Genomic DNA, 19,910 nt, shown 5'->3' with positions numbered 1-19,910 from the left:
GACCCCTAAGGCTCTTGAATTCGTCCAAGCCTTCCCTAGAAGTCCTAAGGACGAATTCAATACCTCCCCTCTCTCCTCATATCTTCTCCATTTGCTCTTGGTGTTTGTAAGCCATTAGAGGAGTGACACTTGTGACTCTAAGCCTTCCAAAGTCAATTCAAGTAGGAATTGGGATTGTTATTGCTACATAACAATCAAGGTAATATCATAAACCTAATTATATGTTAATATGATTATTTGAATGCTAGAATTAGGGTTTATAGTCTTGGATTCAAAGCATGTACAATAGAGAAACCTAGATCCAAGCATTAGGGTTTGTATGAGTACATAGGATGTCTTATGACCAAAACCCATCAATTTACACGGACTTGTGTGGACAATTTATATCTACCATACAACATGGTGAGAGATATTTTGTAACATTGACTAATGATTTCAGTATATATGCATATGTTTATATGATTAAACATCGGTTAGATACCTTTGAGGCGATCAAGACATTCGAAATGATTATGATTCTCCAATCTGAAAGAACTAGAGTGTGTCGTACTCATCAGTTTTACGACCATCGTAAAAGTTGTGGAATAGCTTTGCAGCATAATGTTGTGTCTCAGAGGAGAAATTGAACATTGCTTGATATAGTTAGATTAATGAGGACAAATCTGATAAATTTCTGGGGTATTGCCATAAAGATTAATGCTTATGTCATAAACCTTGTATGAACTAATATGGTTTCAAAGATGCCCTATGAAATGTGGAGTCGAGTTTGTTCCTCATTGGTACATATAAAAGTCAGGTCTATGAGGCTTTCGTTCATCACGAAGCAATTGACAAGCTTGATCCGAGATCAAAGAACTGTTGCTTCATTGGGTATCCCGACAAGTCCTGTGCATATTTGTTTTAAAAACCCTCCGAGAACAAAGTTTTTGTTTCTTGAAGGGCAGTTTTCCAAGAGAGGGAGCTGATATCTAAAGAAACTAGTAGGAGCCAGACTGATCTTGATAATATTCAAAAGTCGACTAATAAAGAACTTGAAGTTGGCACTAGCACTCAAACCGAGGTTGAATGACCCGTTGTGGAATCTAATTTACTTCCACATCCTCTCATAGATTTGATAGAGAGCATTGTGCTCTAGAGTTTTATGTTTCGATTTTACAAAGGGCGATGACACACAACGTGGAAAAGATGAGCCAAGAAACTATCCGGAAGCCATGGCAAGCCTAGAGGCTACAAAATTGCAAGAGATTCTGGAGAGCGAGGTTCAGTGCACGTGTATTAACAAAGTTTGTATCATATTTTATCCACATCTGGCCTTAAAACGGTGGGTGTAATTAGGTCCTCGAGAAGTAGACCGACATGGATGAGAATGTACACACATTCAAAGCTTAACTGGTTATGAAGAGTACACTCAGACTCAAGGAATTTATGATGATGAAACCTTGTCACTTGTGGTTATGATTAAGTCAATACGATATTACTTGCCATAGCAGAATTTTATTATTATGAAACTTGACAAATGGATGTAAAAACCGCTTTCCATAACGGAAAACTATCACATGATGTATATATGACACAACCAAAAGGTTTTATATAGTTCAAGTATCTGAATAGAGTGTGTTTTCTTAAAAGGTCCATTTGTGGCTTCAAACAAGCCTCTCGTAGCTAGAATCTTTTCCTTAGATGACAAAATCAAAGAGTTTGGTTTTTTAAGAAGCGAATATGTGACAAACTTATATGTTAGACCTGGTGGGAGCTCTATTGTCACCCTTGTAATGTATGTTAATCACATACTACTCATAGGAAAAGATGTCACAACATTGCGAAGTGTAAAATCTTGGTTTGGCATATATTTGGCTAGGAAAGACTTCGGAGATGCAATATATATACTTTGTATAAAACACCTATAGAGATAGATCTAAGCGACTAATAAAATTAAGCCAAAGCACACAGATAGATAAGATCTTTGATAAATTCAAGATGCAAGATTCAAAGAAACGTCTTGTGCCTATGGACCATGGCATGAAATTGAGTAAGGCTTAGTATCCCATTTAAAATGATGAATTGGAAAGGATAAGTAGAATCTCCTAGGGTTAAAATCTCTCCATTGGAAGATCACTTAATGGTTTGGACATAACCTTTATGAAATGTGAAAAATTAAGCCATATAACTTATTTGGTTGTAGCTCCGTATAAATAGTAATGTCTTAATCTGTATAGAGTAGAGCTCCCACTTTAGATTAGATAGTTTGATTACGTAGTTGAGCAAACACATGACTCTTTTGAGTTTTCTTCTACATCTCACATTTTTATAAAATTAGGCTTAAATATAGGTTTATTGTCTTAACAAGTGGTATCAGAGTCAAACCATAAATATTCAAGTTAATATTCATGGAACGGTTTGTGATTTGACAACATTCTTACATAATCAATTCATCATTAGGTAACTTTTTGTGAGCCTAACAAAATCATTAGTAATCTTGTACATCTTTTTGGATTTATTATTCATCACGATTTTCTAATTAAATATAATTCATTTCAAAACCCAATTATATTTCATTCAATCCAATTTTTAATGATATAGCCAATTTTTTCTTACATTTACTATTCATTGTATTCTTGTATGATCCATTTGTTTGTTGAGCTATTCAAGCCCAATGTAGTCAAATTGATTTATATTTGTTACAGCTCAAGCTCAAATTAACATTTAACAATAGATCTATATAAAAAGACCGGTCTTGGATTGGAACATAAAAAAGGCAATCACCGAACCGGTCTAAAACAAGATCGGACAGAAAAAAGATTGGTCCTAAAAAAGACTGGACTGAAAAAAAACCGAGTAGAGACCATCCAGGACCTGTCTGAAAAAGTCTGGACCGTTCAGAGACCGGTCCTAGAAGACCGGAATGTTCTGAGACTGATACAAGACCGGTCGAAGACCGAATGAGACCGGTCCGATAGTGGTTTCAAAAAAGGTTTTGTGGCCAAACATTATTAATATATCATTTTTGGGTTAATTACAAAATTTTTTTAATCACATATTATTTAAATTATTTCACTTTCATCTTTTATCAAACTTAAATTGTCATTTTTAATAAATTTTAATCTATCATTTTGGCGTTAATTATGTATTTGTTAACAGATGCAACTCGATGTAACATTTGATTACGGGTATATATATATATATATATATATATATATATATACATATATATATATATATATATATATATATGTGTGTGTGTGTGTGTGTGTGTGTGTATGTGTGTGTGTGTTTTCAGTTTTAGTCCCTACACTAGGCGTAAGTTGGAGCTACAACCCGCGTAGCACTTTTAACATGGTCACGACTTTGGGCTCGTATGTTGACCATATATATTTAGGTATGTTGAGCATACTCATGAAAAGTGCAAACCATAATTTTTAGGGTTTGGACACTATTTAAAGGAGTTTATGGCCCTAAACCCTTCCCTATCTCCAGACTCCATCCCTAATATCCCTCATCTCGAAACCCTAATCCTTGTATGTAAATTTTGAAGCTTTTTAGTGATATTTGGGTGTTCTTGGTGGTGAACGAATGCCTTTGAAGTGGTGGTATTGCTCTTAAGACTTTGGATTTAGATTTTTCTCATATATGTGCATCTTTAGTAGATATTAAGTACAAGTGTTGAAGAGTGCTTTGATACATCTTGTCTAAGCTTAGATTTATGTTCTCTTTGTCCTTAAACCTTGACTTTTGAGAGTATGGAATACTTTTAAGCTTTTAGCTATCCTTTCAGACGTTTTAGGGTGTATAGTGTCATAAAAATACATGTTTGGTCCATGGTATTCATCCATGCAAGAGCTATGAATGTTTAGATGATATTATTAGTTAGAGTTTGGTTTTAAGTTTCCTTCTTCCATGAAAGGGCATAATGGTTGCAAATTTATGGCTTTAGACATTTTATTAGGCATAGATATAAAGTTTGGGCATCAAGTCTTAACCTATTAAGACCTTACATTAAAGTTTGGAACTCAGGTGATTATGATGGGGGTAACGAGTACATTGGGCGTAGAGTTTTATGGCCTCGTAACCTTTCCATGGATTGGTTGTACATTGGGCGTAATGTGGAGTATGTCGGGCGTACTCCTTGAAAACGCATTGGGCCATTTTTGGGCCTTGATTAGTTGGATTAAAGTTTAGGAAGGGAAAAATGATCTTTTTAGCTAAATAAGATAAAAGATGATTTGGACCATTGATTATGGGTTTAAAACCTTATTGTAATTAGGATTTTCTTTAGGTTTTGATTAGCATGAGGAGCCATGTTAGTAGCATCTTGAGTTTGAGATTCTGTTGTCTTCAGCCAAACGTCATTCTTCTTACCACACTAGTGGGTCGAAGGCACCACGGTCATCTCCATAGTTTATATGTGTAGAATGTATGAAGTTATATGACTATTATTGATGTGACTGTATGATATATGCATTGAGCCAATCTGGGCTAGATGTCATTATGGACTCAGAGTTGATACGGACCTCGCGGTTGATACGGACCCGACACAACTATTTGATGTTCCTTGGGGTTAATATGGACCCGAGGGTTTTTATGGACCTTAAACAACAACATGCTGTTATGTTTTTATATGTATGGTGTATGTGGTATTTTAGAGAAGCTCACTAATATTTATGCTTACAAATATATACTTTTTTCAGCTACTTCCGGTGCAAAAGGGAATATCCCGACGTGATGACACAACATTCCCCCCCCCCCCCCCCCGCCCTCATGATTTCCTCATTTTTGATCTCTTTTACTCAGATGATTTGTGATAGATTGTATTTTTGATGATTTTGAAACTTGTGAACTTTAGGATTGATGAATTAAAAATGATTTTTTTTAATTATGAATTTTGGGTTGTTAGAAGTTGGTATCAAAGCCTTGGTTTGAGGGATTCTAGCACACTTGCGGGTGTGTCAAAACTCAAACTATGGAAATTATAATATTTTTAAAAGAACATTTAAATTCTAAAAATATATTCACCAAGTAAAAAGAGGGGTGCAATGCATGCAATCATCCGAGCTCAAGTAAGTGATTCCCAAAATAGTGATATCTATGTTTTGTGATTGGTAGGCCTACTATATGAATTGCATGCTAGAGTAGGGCTACAAATATCTTCAAGAATTGTATGATAGAATTACCTGATATGTGTGATGTCTTATAGCTAAAGGGATATGGATGCTATGTATTGCATGGAATTGATATCGGATCAATTAATTTCTAAGTATGCACTTCGAGTAGAATCATCATTTGACATTATATGTGATCCCATTTTGTGTATAACTTGCTTGTATAGGGCAACTGACAGTGTTTCATGAGATTCTTTGTATGAAAGAGGCAGTCAAAATGAGAATTCCTAGGAGAGCCTAGGTAATGCCATGATAGATTTTGTATGTTGTATATCTTAGGATTGGTATATAGATTTAGTGTGGTGCCTTAGAGGAATCAGGAAGGATTTTGAGGAAGGTACATATAGATGTGGAAGGTAGTATTGGGCCCGTACTACTAGAATCACATGATCTATACTCGAGCAAGGATGGTCCTGAGGATTCTAAGGAGACCTGTATAGTGAGAGTCCCCTTGAGTCTTATTCTGGTCATTTATATGTTAATATTTCAGTTTGATTATTGTGGTGATCACTCGGGGAGGAGGTTCTAGTTTAGGTTCTGGTTCTAGTTTTGGCTCGGGCACATAACCAATTCATGAGAGCCTGCGTGAGTTCATTTTGTCCGATATTATTTGTGGTATCTTGGATGATACTCCTATGATGTTTGGTACCATCAAGGAGGAGATTGTGGAGCTTCTGTCTGAGTGACCCGGGGATATTCAATCCAAGATTGGTGCGAGTCAGTTAGGAGAGTGTACTCCCTCATTTTGGGAGTTCAAGGCTTGTGGAGCTTCAAAGTTCTTCATAGCTATGGACCCCATCACTAGCCGACACTAGACCATTGACATAGAGAATTCTCATAAGGCAATTTTTTGATCGGATGGGTTAAAGGTACGGTTTGCATCCTGCTTGCTGAGGGGCTGAGTAGGTAACTGCTGTAATGAGGTCGACCAAGCTGTGGGGGTTGTGGCGGTGGCAACCATGACTTGGGAGGAGTTTTTTATGAGGTTTGATATTGCCATATTTATACCTATTTTTAGGCAATATTTAAGTACATTTTTATATATAAGTTGGTAATTTGTTTAGAATAATGATACTTATGGGTTTAAATGTTATTTGCAGCCAAAAAGAAGACATTTTGAAGAAAAGGGACTAAAAACGTTAAAGGAAGAAACTTTGGGAGTTAAAAGATTAAAGGACAAGAAAATTAGGAAAATATAAGCGTTTTCACGTCGTGAGAACTGGGAGATTCACGACGTGAGCTTATGTTCTAGAAGATATGTACGCGGGTGAAGGAATCCTTGCCGGGCACGGTTATCTTGTATTCACAACGTGAATATTTTATTGTTCACGACGGGAATTATTAAAATCAGGAAACTATATATATCCTTGACCATTACGAATTCAGGAGACTTTTGGCAGAAGAAAGAGATTCTAGAAGGCGAATTTCAGAGGAAAAAGAAATCTGGAAGTGGTTTTCAACACCAAAGAAGAGGAAGTTCATAATTTTCTTTATAAACTTGGTACACTTAACATGTGTTTGATTATAGCTTTTGATTGTTTAGCTATTAATATGTCCAACTAAATCTAGCTGCTTCTGTTAGCTAGATGAAGCTGGAACTCATGGTTTGAATGCATTAGATTAGACTTTATATATTGGTTATATGCTTGTGTTGATTGATTTTACCTAGCATGTTTAGTTAATGATTTAATTGCTGTAAATTCTTGTTCTGTGGAGTTAGTGAACACAAATCTGCATGAATATGAATAGCTAATAACAAAATGAACACTAGTTTATTAGAGCTAAGATCAAACCAATCTTATATAAGTAATTGAATCATTGAATTAAGCTGTGTTAGAGAACTCATATTATGAATGTAATTGTGTTTTGATTAATCAATCTTCATAGCTCCAATCTTACATAATAATAGATTATGTGTTAACTATTGTGTGACCACACATAGATTTACATGAATTGATTAACAACTAGTAGGTTTAGAACTAAACTTCTAATACTTCTTAAATTGGTAACCAACGGTAATAGTCTTTAATAATGTATAATCACTGAGTGAAAGTGGATTCGAACTAATAGAAGTATTTTGCTTATAGATTGAGTTCTTGTTAAAGAATTAAGTTTATCTAAACTTGCAAAATTAGATACAAACCCTTTTAGCCTATTAATAATTAGATTAATTTAGTAGTAAATAAGTAAATTAACAACACTGTTCCCTGTGATCGACACCCGACTTACCCAAGGTATACTGTAATCTGACTAGGTACACTGTCTATAAGTGCATAGTTAGTTTAAGTTTGTTAGGTTATAAATATTAAAATTAGTGGGTACGTTCGTGCACATCAAGTTTTTGGCGCCGTTGCCGGGGAACGGCTAGTTTATTAGTTTACTTAGTTGCATTAGATTAATCGACCCTTTTTGTGGGATAAAATCTACAAAAGGTTAATTAGTTATTTATTTTTGTTTATTAGCTTAGTTTATTAGCATATTATTTTAGCAAAAATTTTGATCTTTGATTCTGTCACAGAATTCACGACGTGAGCTTTATAAACTCACGACATGAGAGCTTGGATTTTTAGTTTTTAGTATTTTCCTATTTTTGTTCAGTTTTACATTTTTATTTTGTCGAGTTGCAGGAGTTCATGACCAGAGGTTCTACCACACCTTTGGTGCCACCGATTGAAGATCTAGAAGCTGCACTTCACAAAATGATTGATAAGAAGACGCCGTTGCAAGAACTAAGGTCAGCATTTTCAAGGAAGTCGGGAAAGAAGACAGGAGAGTCAAGTTCATCCTCAAAGAACAAGAGCAAGCTTGAACACTTTGATCAAATACCCGTCCAAACCGAATCCGAATACGATACCGAGCCTGAATTTGAAGAACATACGAGCAAACCCGAGAACGAGCCAAGGAACGAGATGGCAGACATTGAAGAGATGTCCATGGGAGCTTATAAGAAGCGGATCCGAGAAGACATGGGTCCCAGTTTAGTCCAACCCGCAATACCTGCCACTGCCACATTCGAGCTGAAGGGGCACATCTTGACTGCACTAAAGGAAATCCCATTCTATGGGAAAGATCATGAGGATGCTTTTAAGAATGTAGATGAAGTCAATGACATTGCGGATTACTTCAATGTCCCAAATGTCAATAGAAACACCGTACTGCTCAGGATGCTTCCCATTAATTTCAAGGGAGCTGCTAAAGAGTTGTTAAAATCACTTCCACCGGGTACAATCACCACTTGGGCTCAAATGCGTGAGCAATTTCTGGACCAGTTTTGCCCACCATCCAAGATAGCTAAACTCAAGATGGCAATAGCCAACTTTGAACAACAACCGGGGGAGTCATTATACGAAGCATGGGAGCGGTACAAGGGCTTGCTCAGAAATTGCCCTCAGTATGATCTAAATGTGCAACAAGAGATGTCCATGTTCTATGATGGGGTCAACGTTATGACGAGACAACTCCTTGACTCCCAAGGACCTTTGACAAAGAAAAATCCAAGGTAGATCATGGAGCTGATCGAAGAATTCGCAAAGCACTCTCATGAATACCACAACCCTAGGCAAGATGGAATTAAAGGCGGTGGAGGGGCCCAAACTGAAGAAATAGCAACCATGATGGCTATGCTAAATAATATGGACTGGAGGTTGACACAAATGGACCACTCAATTCATGCCATAAGAGTGGGTTGCGAGAGGTATAGTGGTCCACACTTGACCAAGGACTGCAATTTAGATGAGTTTGGGAACAGAAAAGCTCAAGTGTGCTACTCGAGTGGGGATAAATATGATCAAGACTGGAGGAAACCAAAGAAGGAGTAGCTGCCATATGAAGAATTTAAGAAGCAAAAAGAAGAAAAGTATAGGCAAACAAGCCGATGCTTCTACCAAAAGGAGCAGCCACCAGCTGAGAAGAAACACGATCTAGAGACCATGTTGATGAAGTTTATGGAAGCTTCAGAAAAGAGACATGAGGCTACTGATCCTCCTATTACTAAACAAAGAACCTTGGTTAAGAATCATCATTCATTGATGGTAGAACATCAAACTTTAATAAAGAATCAGCAAGCTTCCATCAATAACCTTGATGTACAACTTGATCAACTAGCCACTCTGGTTCATGAGAAGCTGTCCCCGAAAAATCCCAAAACGAAGGCCCAATCTCATGTAATGGCCATAGATACTGAAGAGGAGGCCATCTCTGAGTTCCTAGAAGCCTTAGAAGTTGAACAACAACAACCCAATCCAAAGTTAAAGAAGCCCAAGCTCGAGAATCAAGATGTTGCTGAATTAACGAACTCACGACGTGAGCCATATAAGTTCACGACGTGGGCCCGTCATGAACAGAAAAATTCTATAGCTGGTTTGGTTTATCAGCCGCCTTTGCCTTTTCCTTCCCGAGCTAACCTTAGTCCACTGGAAAGTGAACATCTAGATTTTGTTAAGCACATGAAGGGTATCCCGATTAATACTCCCTTTGTCGAGTCCTTATCCAAAATTCCTGAGTATCAAAAATTACTGCAAGACTTGATACACACTCGAAAGCAATTAAAGAAGCATTCTAAGGTGATTCTAAGTGAGCAAAGCTCAAAAGCTGGGTTGGGAGAGACACCTAAGAAGATGGGAGATCCTAGACGCCTCACTATTCCGTGTGAGTTTGGTAACAATATGAAGGTTGATGCATTAGCCGATTTTGGGGCTAGCATTAATTTGATGCCTTACTCATTTTATCAAAAGTTAGATAATCAGAATTTGAAGGGTACAAGAATGAGTATTCACATGGCGAACCATTCAGTGACACAGCCCCGGGGCATTGTGGAGGATATTTTAGTAAAAATTGGAAAATTTGTTTTTCCAATAGATTTTGTAGTGTTGGATATGAAGGAAGACCCTGATGTTCCAATTATCCATGGTCGTCCATTGCTTAACTCTGTTGGAGCTCTTGTTGATATTCGTGAGTCTAAGCTCACATTGAGGGTTGGTGATGAAAAAGAAATTTTTGGGATAAAGGATGACTTTCAAAGGAATTATGTTCAAGAAGAGGTGTTTATAATTAATGAAGACAATGAATTAGAAGAACTAGAAAATCTTATGGAAGAAGAGATCAAGATAGTTCATCAAGTCAAAAGAACAAAACCAAGAGCATCTGTTCCATATTTGGTTGAAGTCGTTGCTTACAAGAGTCCACCTTATTGGGTAAGAGAGGAAGATGAGATGACTAGTGATGAAGAGGAGGTTACTTCAAAGGTGACAAAGCCAGTAGTGAAAGAGGAGAAGGATGCTGTGGAGTGCAGGGAGGAAACTAAAGGGACCAAACACAAGCTTGATGAAGAAGAGGTCAAAGCTAAAAAGGAAAATTCAAAAAAGGCATAGAAAAGACAAGTTCAAGCTTACAAGAGGCGTTTCAAGGAACAGAAGATCCTAGTGGTAGACTCTTCAGACCATTCAACATAGAATGCACGGAGTCCAGCTCAAGACTCCAAGAAAAAGAAGCACTTCTCGGGAGGCAACCCGAGTTTGGTTTGTAATTTTTTTCTTTTCTTTTTTCATTTTAGTCTTAAAACCATAGATCATATCATCCAACTCGATTATAACATTATTAAACACTGAATGTGGGGTTCGTAAAAACGAAGTGGTGATAATTAGGAAGATAGCTGTGAGACATACTTTATTTGAGAATAACTACATTTCGTGCAGGATTCACAACGTGAATAGTTACTAATTCACGACGTGAATTCTGATTAAGCGGCATAATATAAAAATGATGCATATCAACCCATTTTCTATTAAATAAATAGGCCAAGACTTAGCCCATTTTTTTTAATTGAATTGGCCCAATTTTAAGCCCGGAACATGACTCACGACGTGAATCTTTAAGAACTCACGACGTGAGTTGTCACTTATTCGGGACCACTGATTAAAGGGATAAGAATCAGTTTGACCTCATTTCTTTATTCCCCACGAAGTGAAACACACGATCCGGTCCCCTTTTTCCAAATTTGGCCGACAATTCCTGTATTTTCCTTTGTGCTTACGTTATACTACGATCTAAGGTAATGATTCTTAATTCTTAAGTTTAATTTTTATTCAATGGTTGAACTTAGGATTAGGGTTTGTTCATTGGATGAAAATCGAATTTACTTCTTAAAAGTGTTGTAATAGCCTTGAAATGTTGATGCTTTATGCTTGTAAATGCTATGAAGTAAACCCCATTATTCTTGTGGTTTGATTTGTACCCTGATTTTCCCGATTATAGTTGCTGGGTACGAATTCACGACGTGAATCTTAGAGGATTCACGACGTGAATCCTGGCCTGAGCAGTTTTCAGTTTCCTTAATTTCTAATTTATTGGATTATTTCTTTTGGATATGTTTGTTGCTGTTTTTGCAGTAATGGCTCCCCGAAGAGAGACTCCCATTGGGGTGCCAAGTTTACACCCGTTTTAGAATTTACCCACAACAATGTCCCGCGACATCTTAACCCGATGGAACAACAAGTTAGGGTGGCTTTACAACTGAGAAATTGCAGTTGCTCCAACAATTAATTGGACACGGTTGAGGGAAGTCGGGCTCGTAGACCAGCTATGCCCATTTTTGACAAAAATATTTATTGGAAATGGGTATTCGTTCACTTGTTCTAGATGGCGTAACCTGTTCCGGGTCCAAGAGCGGGTATATAAGGAATTTTGTGTTGAGTTTTTCTCAACAGTGACATTTCAGGAAACTGTCCGAGGCCCACATTGGCCACAAGCTTTGGTATTCCGTTTGGTGGGTGAGTACCGGGAGTGCAGCCTCGTTGAATTTGCTTGGAGAGTTGGACTATATGATCGACAAGAGGCAATGACTCCCGAATTTGGTATGTTTTTGAGTGCGGCTGCAAGAGTATATGCGGAGGGTGTCACTGGGTATGCTTTCTGGCATAATATTGCGTCTGGAATGTTTAATTCCGTAGTGTCTCCCGGGAGCAGTATTCAGTCCCCGATCCATCGCTTACTCCATCGTTTCATCACATTCTCCATCAATAATAGGAGGCATGGAGATAAAGTGACAAAACAAAATTTATTCTTCTTATGGTGTATCTTACAACCTAGCGTGTGTTGCAAAATTCCTTATTTTATGGTACGTTTTCTGGCCGGGTCTGCAGCTAGTTTGCGCCCTGGGAGCCCCATTTGTGGAGGGCAATTGATTACGTGTTTGGCCCGCTCGTATCATTTGAATGTTCCTGATATTATTCGTTCCATGACTTGTGTGGATAAGCATGAGTTTGGCATGGGGTATTTGGAGACTATGCGGGTTGTCAGAAACGTCTGGTCGCATTAGGGCATAGTACCTTTAGATGGTGAGGGTGATGATGGTGATGACCAGCTGGCCGACCAACCTGAACCACAACCGAGGCCGAGGCATAGGAACATGAGAGGAAGGGGAGAATGCGGGCAACCAATGCATCCTCCCGCATCCATGGTGGGAGCACCTTTTTGGAGTGACATGGCTGGTTATTTTGACCACTTATCTTTGAGTGTCAATTGGATTGGAGGTACTATGGAGAACGTTGTTCGACACCTTGGAGTGGAGCAGCCACCTCATTTGGGGTATCATTACCCGATTTTCCCGAGATGGACGGAGTATGGCGGACGTGGAGGTGACGGAGCAGGCACGAGCAGAGCGAACGATGAGGAGGAGAATGATTGATTTTTTGTTTAATTTTATTTTGTTTGGTTTGTTTTTATTTTGTTTTCTTTTGTTTTATTTGTTGGGATTGTAAGCTTTATTAAGATATTATGTTACTTTTATTCTTCTTTGGTTGTTATTTCTTAGAAATTGCTAGGAGCGCCTAAAAAGGATATCGAGATATACGTGCATATGTGTTTAGCTGGGAGTGTTTAAAGTTGAGAATCAAGACCCATATTTTAAAATAAGTGTGGGGTGAGTCAAGAGAGTAGAAAGTCAGCGAAAGAGTCAAAAACTAGTGAATTTAGAAGAGTCTTAATACATTAAGACATTGGGTTGAATTTTGCACATTAAAAGAAGATTTTGCTAAATGTTTTTTTGTCTGCCCAGTTTTCACGACGTGAACTCTTGTTACTCACGTCGTGAGTCAGTTCTCAGGGGTTCCCAGAATATGCGTGATTGCGACTTCACGTCGTGACTTTTCTTATCACACGTTGTGAATCGGTGTTCTTCACAAATTCAAGGCCCTTGACATATTATTATTCCATGGGTTGATACCATTCTTCTTGTCATTATTATGTAGATTATTTTGGCTCATTTTCACTACCATACAATGTGGCGTATGTTTTTCCACATTGTTTGTTCTATTTTGGAGATTTCCACCACATTTGTAGAAGATTGAAGGCTCGATTTCATGTTTTGCCGGTACATTCCTTATCTCGCGTGTTCAAGATCCAAATTTCTATTTCTCAGAGTCCATATTCAAGATGCACGTTTTCCACACTTTTCGAGATATTTACGCCGCTATCGCAGGGGAGTCTGTTCCTTTTTCTCCCTTTTCTTAATTTTGATTTATCCTAGGCATACAATGAGGGCATTGTATGAAATAAGTGTGGGGTAGGGGGTAGAAAAAGTAAATTGCTAGTAAATGGTAAAATTTGATGGTAAAATTTAAAGTTTGAAAATTGAAATTTCTAATAATTAAATCTAGTAATAATAATTTGAACTGGAATTGTTAGTGTCATATGGGATGATCCGATAAAAGTTCAAATGTTTAGTTGAGAGAATACACGTTATAGTGCATTTGTGGCCTCCCTTATTTTAGTGAAATCATGGAACAAAAACATAACCCCGCTTAGTTTGAGGGATGCAATATGCTTAGCAGCCTAAACCTGAAATGTATCCAGGAAAGCTATGTCTTAACCAATAAAGGGTGAAGTTAAGCGCCCCTGCTTAAGCATGTAGGTTTTGAGTGGAAAAAGTGAGTTATACATGTAGAAAAAAGAGAGAGAGAGAGAGAGAGAGAGAGAGAGAGAGAGAGAGAAATTACTGAAAAGTAAGAATTCTTGAAGATTTTTGGAGCTATCAAAGTATGTAGATCAAAGATCAAAGTTCTAAGGAATCAAAAGTTGAAGATGCCAGAAATCATGAAAGAAGGGAATTCAAAGAAATCAAGATTAAACTGTTAAAGAAGTGAAGAATTCAAGAGCTCCAAGTATTGGTATCTTAAAGTTGTAATTCTCTAGTTTATGTATGCTTGGGTAGCTTTTCAAAAATACTTTGAGGTTAAGTAAGATTTATGCGGATGGATTCGGAGGGTTGCATAAAATGAGCATTGTTCGAAAGAAGTGGGCGAGTGTTTATGAAGTTTGTGAGTATTTAAAGTATGGGGGGTTACTTTAGGAAAACTTTAGACATAAATGCATGCGTTGAGGTCTTGGCATAATGGCTGAGCGGGAATCGGATTGTTCTATGTGATGTTAGCAATAAAAGGTTAAGTTTAAATTTGCTTGAGGGCAAGCAAAGCCCAAGTGTGGGGTATTTTGATATTGCCACATTTATACCTATTTTTAGGAAATATTTAAGTACATTTTTATATATAAGTTGGTAATTTGTTTAGAATAATGGTACATATAGGTTTAAATGTTATTTGCAGCCAAAAAGAAGACATTTAGAAGAAAATGGACTAAAAACGTTAAAGGAAGAAACTTTGGGAGTTAAAAGATTAAAGGACAAGAAAATCAGGAAAAAGCGTTTTCACGTCGTGAGAACTGGAAGATTCACGACGTGAGCTTAAGTTCTAGAATATATGTACGTGGGTGAAGGAATCCTTGCTGGACACGGTTATCTTGTATTCACGACGTGAATATTTTATTGTTCACGACGTGAATTATTAAAATCAGGAAACTATATATATCCTTGACCATTACGAATTCAGGAGACTTTTGGCAGAAGAAAGAGATTCCAGAAGGCGAATTTCAGAGGAAAAAGCGATCTGGAAGTGGTTTTCAACACCAAAGAAGAGGAAGTTCATAATTTGCTTTATAAACTTGGTACACTTAACATGTGTTTGATTATAGCTTTTGATTGTTTAGCTTTTAATATATCCAGCTAAATCTAACTACTTCTGTTAGTTAGATGAAGTTGGAACTCGTGGTTTGAATGCATCAGATTAGATTTTATCTGTTGGTTATATGCTTGTGTTGATTGATTTTACCTAGCATGTTTAGTTAATGATTTAATTGCTTTAAATTCTTGTTCTGTGTAGTTATTGAACACAAATCTGCATGAATATGAATACCTAATAATAAAGTGAACACTAGTTTATTTGAGCTAAGATCAAACCAATCTTAGATAAGTAATTGAATCATTGAATTAAGCTGTGTTAGAGAACTCATATTATGAATGTAATTGTGTTTTGATTAATCAATCTTCATAGCTCCAATCTTACTTAATAATAGATTATGTGTTAACAATTGTGTGACCACACATAGATTTACATGAATTGATTAGTAATTAGTAGGTTTAGAACTAAACTGCTAATACTTCTTAAATTGGTAACCAACGGTAATAGTCTTGACTAATGTATAACCATTGAGTGAAAGTGGATTCGAACTAATAGAAGTATTTTGTTTACAGATTGAGTTTTTGTTAAAGAATTAAGTTTATCTAAACTTGCAAAATTAGATACAAACCCTTTTAGCCTATTAATAATTAGATTAATTTAGTGGTAATGAATAAATTAACAACACCGTTCCCTGTGATCGACACACGACTTACCCAAGCTATACTGTAATCTGACTAGGTACACTGCCTATAAGTGCACCGTCAGTCTAAGTTTGTTAGGTTATAAATATTAAAAGTAGTGGGTAGTTTCGTGCACATCAAGTTTTTGGCGCCGTTGCCGGCGAACGGCCAGTTTATTAGTTTATTTATTTGCATTAGATTAATCGACCCTTTTTGTGGGAGAAAATCTACAAAAAGTTAATTAGTAATTTATTTTTGTTTATTAGCTTAGTTTATTAGCATATTATTTTAGCAAAAATTTTGATTTTTGATTCTATCATATAATTCAAGATGTGAGCATTATAAACTCACGACGTGAGAGCTGTGATTTTTAGTTTTTAGTATTTTCCTATTTTAGTTCAGTTTTACATTTTTATTTTGTCGAGTTGCAGGAGTTCATGACCAGAGGTTCTACCATACCTTTGGTGCCACCGATTGAAGATCCAGAAGTTGCACTTCACAAAAAGACTGATAAGAAGATGCCATTGCAAGAACTAAGGTCAGCATTTTCAAGGAAATCGGGAAAGAAGACAGGAGAGTCAAGTTCATCCTCAAAGAACAAGAGCAAGCTTGAACACTTGGATCAAATACCCATCCAAACCGAATCCGAATACGATATTGAGCTTGAATTTGAAGAACATACGAGTGAACCCGAGAACGAGATAGCAGACATTGAAGAGATGTCCATGGGAGCTTATAAGAAGCGGATCCGAGAAGATGTGGGTCTCGGTTTAGTCCAACCCGCAATACCTGCCACTGCCACATTCAAGCTGAAGGGGCACATCTTGACTGCACTAAAGGAAATCCCATTCTATGGGAATGATCATGAGGATGGTTTTAAGCATCTAGATGAAGTCAATGACATTGCAGATTACTTCATTGTCCCAAATGTCAATAGAAACACCGTACTGCTCAGGATGCTTCCCATTAATTTCACGGGAGCTGCTAAAGAGTGGTTAAATCACTTCCACCGTGTACAATCACCACTTGGGCTCAAATGCGTGGGCAATTTCTAGACTAGTTTTGCCCACCATCCAAGATAACTAAACTCAAGAAGGCAATAGCCAACTTTGAACAACAGCCGGGGGAGACATTATACGAAGCATGGGAGCGGTACAAGGGCTTGTTCAGAATTTGCCCTCAGTATGATCTAAATGTGCAACAAGAGATGTCCATTTTCTATGATGGGGTCAACGTTATGATGAGACAACTCCTTGACTCTCAAGGACCTTTGACAAAGAAAAATCCAAGGGAGGTCATGGAGCTGATTGAAGAATTCGTGAAGCACTCTCGCGAATACCACAACCCTAGGCAAAATAGAATCAAAGGCGGTGGAGGGGCCCAAACTGAAGAAATAGCAGCCATGATGGCTATGCTAAATAATATGGATTGGAGGTTGAATCAAATGGACCACTCAATTCATGCCATAAGAGTGGGTTGCGAGAGGTGTAGTGTTCCACACTTAACCAAGGACTACAATTTAGATGAGTTTGGGAACAGAAAAGCTCAAGTGTGCTACTCGAGTGGGGATAAGTATGATGAAGACTGGAGGAAACCAAAGAAGGAGTAGCTGCCATATGAAGAATTTAAGAAGCAAAAAGAAGAAAAGTATAGGCAAACAAGCTAAGGCATCTACCAAAAGGAGCAGCCACCAGCTGAGAAGAAACTCGATCTAGAGACCATGTTGATGAAGTTTATGGAAGCTTCCGAAAAGAGACATGAGGTTACTGATTCTGTTATTAATGAACAAAGAACCTTGGTTAAGAATCATCATCCATTGATGGTAGAACAACAAACTTTAATAAAGAATCATCAAGCTTCCATCAATAACCTTGAAGTACAACTTGGTTAACTAGCCACTCTGGTTCATGAGAAGCTGTCCCCGAAAAATCCCGAAACGAAGGCCCAATCTCATGTAAATGCCATAGATACTGAAGAAGAGGACATCTCTGAGTTCCTAGAAGCCTTAGAAGTTGAACAACAGCAGCCCAATCTAAAGTTAAAGAAGCCCAAGATCGAGAATCATGATGTTGCTAAATTGACGAACTCATGACGTGAGCCATATAAGTTCACGACGTGGGCCCGTGATGAACAGAAAAATTCTGTAGCTGGTTCGGTTTATCAGCCACCTTTGCCTTTTCCTTCCCGAGCTAACCTTAGTCCACTGGAAAGAGAACATCTAGAGTTTGTTAAGCACGTGAAAGAGAAAAATTCTATAACTGGTTCATCCCATCTCATCCAATGAGGTCCATGGACTCCTTTCCTCAACTTCTAATAAATAACCAAAAAGACTTTGTACTTTTAATTTGTCCGATTAATCCCAAAATTATTTCTAATTAATTTATGATTAATTATTATTTAAATATCATAATTTCTAGTTAATATATTATTCTCATAATATATTAAAAAAATTATATATTACAATTTATTATTCAAATAATAAATCATTCTCAAAAGCATTATGCTACTAACAATTTAACATTTAACAAATTATAGTTATGAGCATAGACACCTAATCCAACAGTCACCCACTTGGATAAGTCTAATAACTATAACTGTCAGTACAACTTCTAAACTGATTAGTAAATTGTAACTACCAAAAGCGGTTGTAAAAATATAACCTAGTCAGATAAGTGATCAAATAATCCTCTGTTCGGCAAGATACCGGTTGGATACGAGACATGGAATAGAATCAATCTCATTATCCATTATTCTGCTTCTTGGTTTCTGATTTGTAATGAAAAAGAACTACTACTCGAACACATCAATTGTGTCTTGTCTGGGCCCATCACTATAAGCCAACACCAAGCTATCAAATGGCCCAAAGATATCGCTTTTCTCGTTTAGGCAAAAGAAACAGATAAACATTAGTTGAATCATAAAAAGTGACGCTCTTAAACACGGTCTACTGCAACATTCCAAGATCCGCAGGCAACACCGATCAGCAACCCTATCCGCAATCTTCAACATCCGTAGTTAACTATCTAGTTTCCTTAGTGTAACTCTTTATCTATTTTTATTAGAATACTCTCTTTTGTCCAGTATGCCTTGCATGGCTACGCCTAGATAGTTGAACAAATGTAATTTTTGAGTCTTTATAGATAGAGCTCAATATTTCTTATTCAAAATCAGGGAACAATACGCATCTTGAATCTCATATCTTGTTATTACTGTCATCTCCTTCTTACTCTCAAAAGTTCACTAGAATATAACTTAATATTATCTCTCTTCGGAGCAAGTCATTCTTAACTTAATCACTAAGTTTGATCTCACTTACTAACTTGGTCTGAATGCATTCCTTCTTAAGTATCAACTTATGTGTATACTTGATATAATACCTGCTTTCATTTATATTTCCTTACATTTCCGCACCTAACTCTCTAATTATCTAACTCTAACGTATTATTATTGTTGAGCTTTCAGATCCTCTGAGGTAAACTATTCAACAACTATACTTGTTCTAATGTTTGTTCAAGTGTGTCTCAAGTTTTTCTCTCAACAATTGGTATCAGAGCCAAAGTGGTTGCCTTTTGAAAAAGAACTCTGATTTTCAAAAAGCCTTCTATACCACTAAAGCTCATTCTTAAAAAAAAAACCTTTTCAAAACAAGGAAATATGGCACATACATTATCTCTTAATGTATCAAACATTGTTGGTGGTTTAAATAGAGAACCGATACTTGTGGAAAATGAATATCATCACTGGTCCTAGAGAATGGAAAGATATTTAAGGAGACATGGAAGAGACGCATGTAGATCTGTTGAGAAAGGCCTCATGTTCCTGTTCTTACTCTAGTACAAACCGATGGTGCCACAACCAGACTAGGAGGAGGTCAACCAACGTTGAATCGTCCCACCAAAGACGATCTTGACAAAATGGAAAATGACGCTATTGCCTTTTATGAGATTTCGTGTGGAGTTGCGCCTGACAACATTGATATAATCATAAATTCTAAGTCTACAAAGGAAATCTGGGATGTTCTTAAAAATCTATATGAATGAACTAAACACGCTCAATACAAAAAG

The 19,910-nt window shown here is 37.0% G+C and overlaps 2 non-coding genes across 2 annotated transcripts; both read right to left on the bottom strand.

The window, feature by feature from the left end:
• Window positions 1-8,449: 8,449 nt before the first annotated feature.
• LOC145065116 (small nucleolar RNA R71) lies at window positions 8,450-8,556 on the bottom strand. Its single transcript, XR_013688267.1, has one exon. It is a non-coding gene; the product is annotated as a small nucleolar RNA R71 (small nucleolar RNA).
• Window positions 8,557-16,930: 8,374 nt separating this feature from the next.
• On the bottom strand, window positions 16,931-17,037 carry LOC145065095 (small nucleolar RNA R71). Its single transcript, XR_013688246.1, has one exon. It is a non-coding gene; the product is annotated as a small nucleolar RNA R71 (small nucleolar RNA).
• Window positions 17,038-19,910: the final 2,873 nt, after the last annotated feature.

The sequence above is a fragment of the Lactuca serriola genome, chromosome 7, assembly GCF_051521515.1.
Source record: "Lactuca serriola cultivar US96UC23 chromosome 7, Lser_US96UC23_V15, whole genome shotgun sequence".
Lineage (NCBI taxonomy): Eukaryota > Viridiplantae > Streptophyta > Magnoliopsida > Asterales > Asteraceae > Lactuca > Lactuca serriola.
Note: the sequence above shows the minus strand (reverse complement) of the source record. Positions and strands in the feature narration are given on the sequence as shown.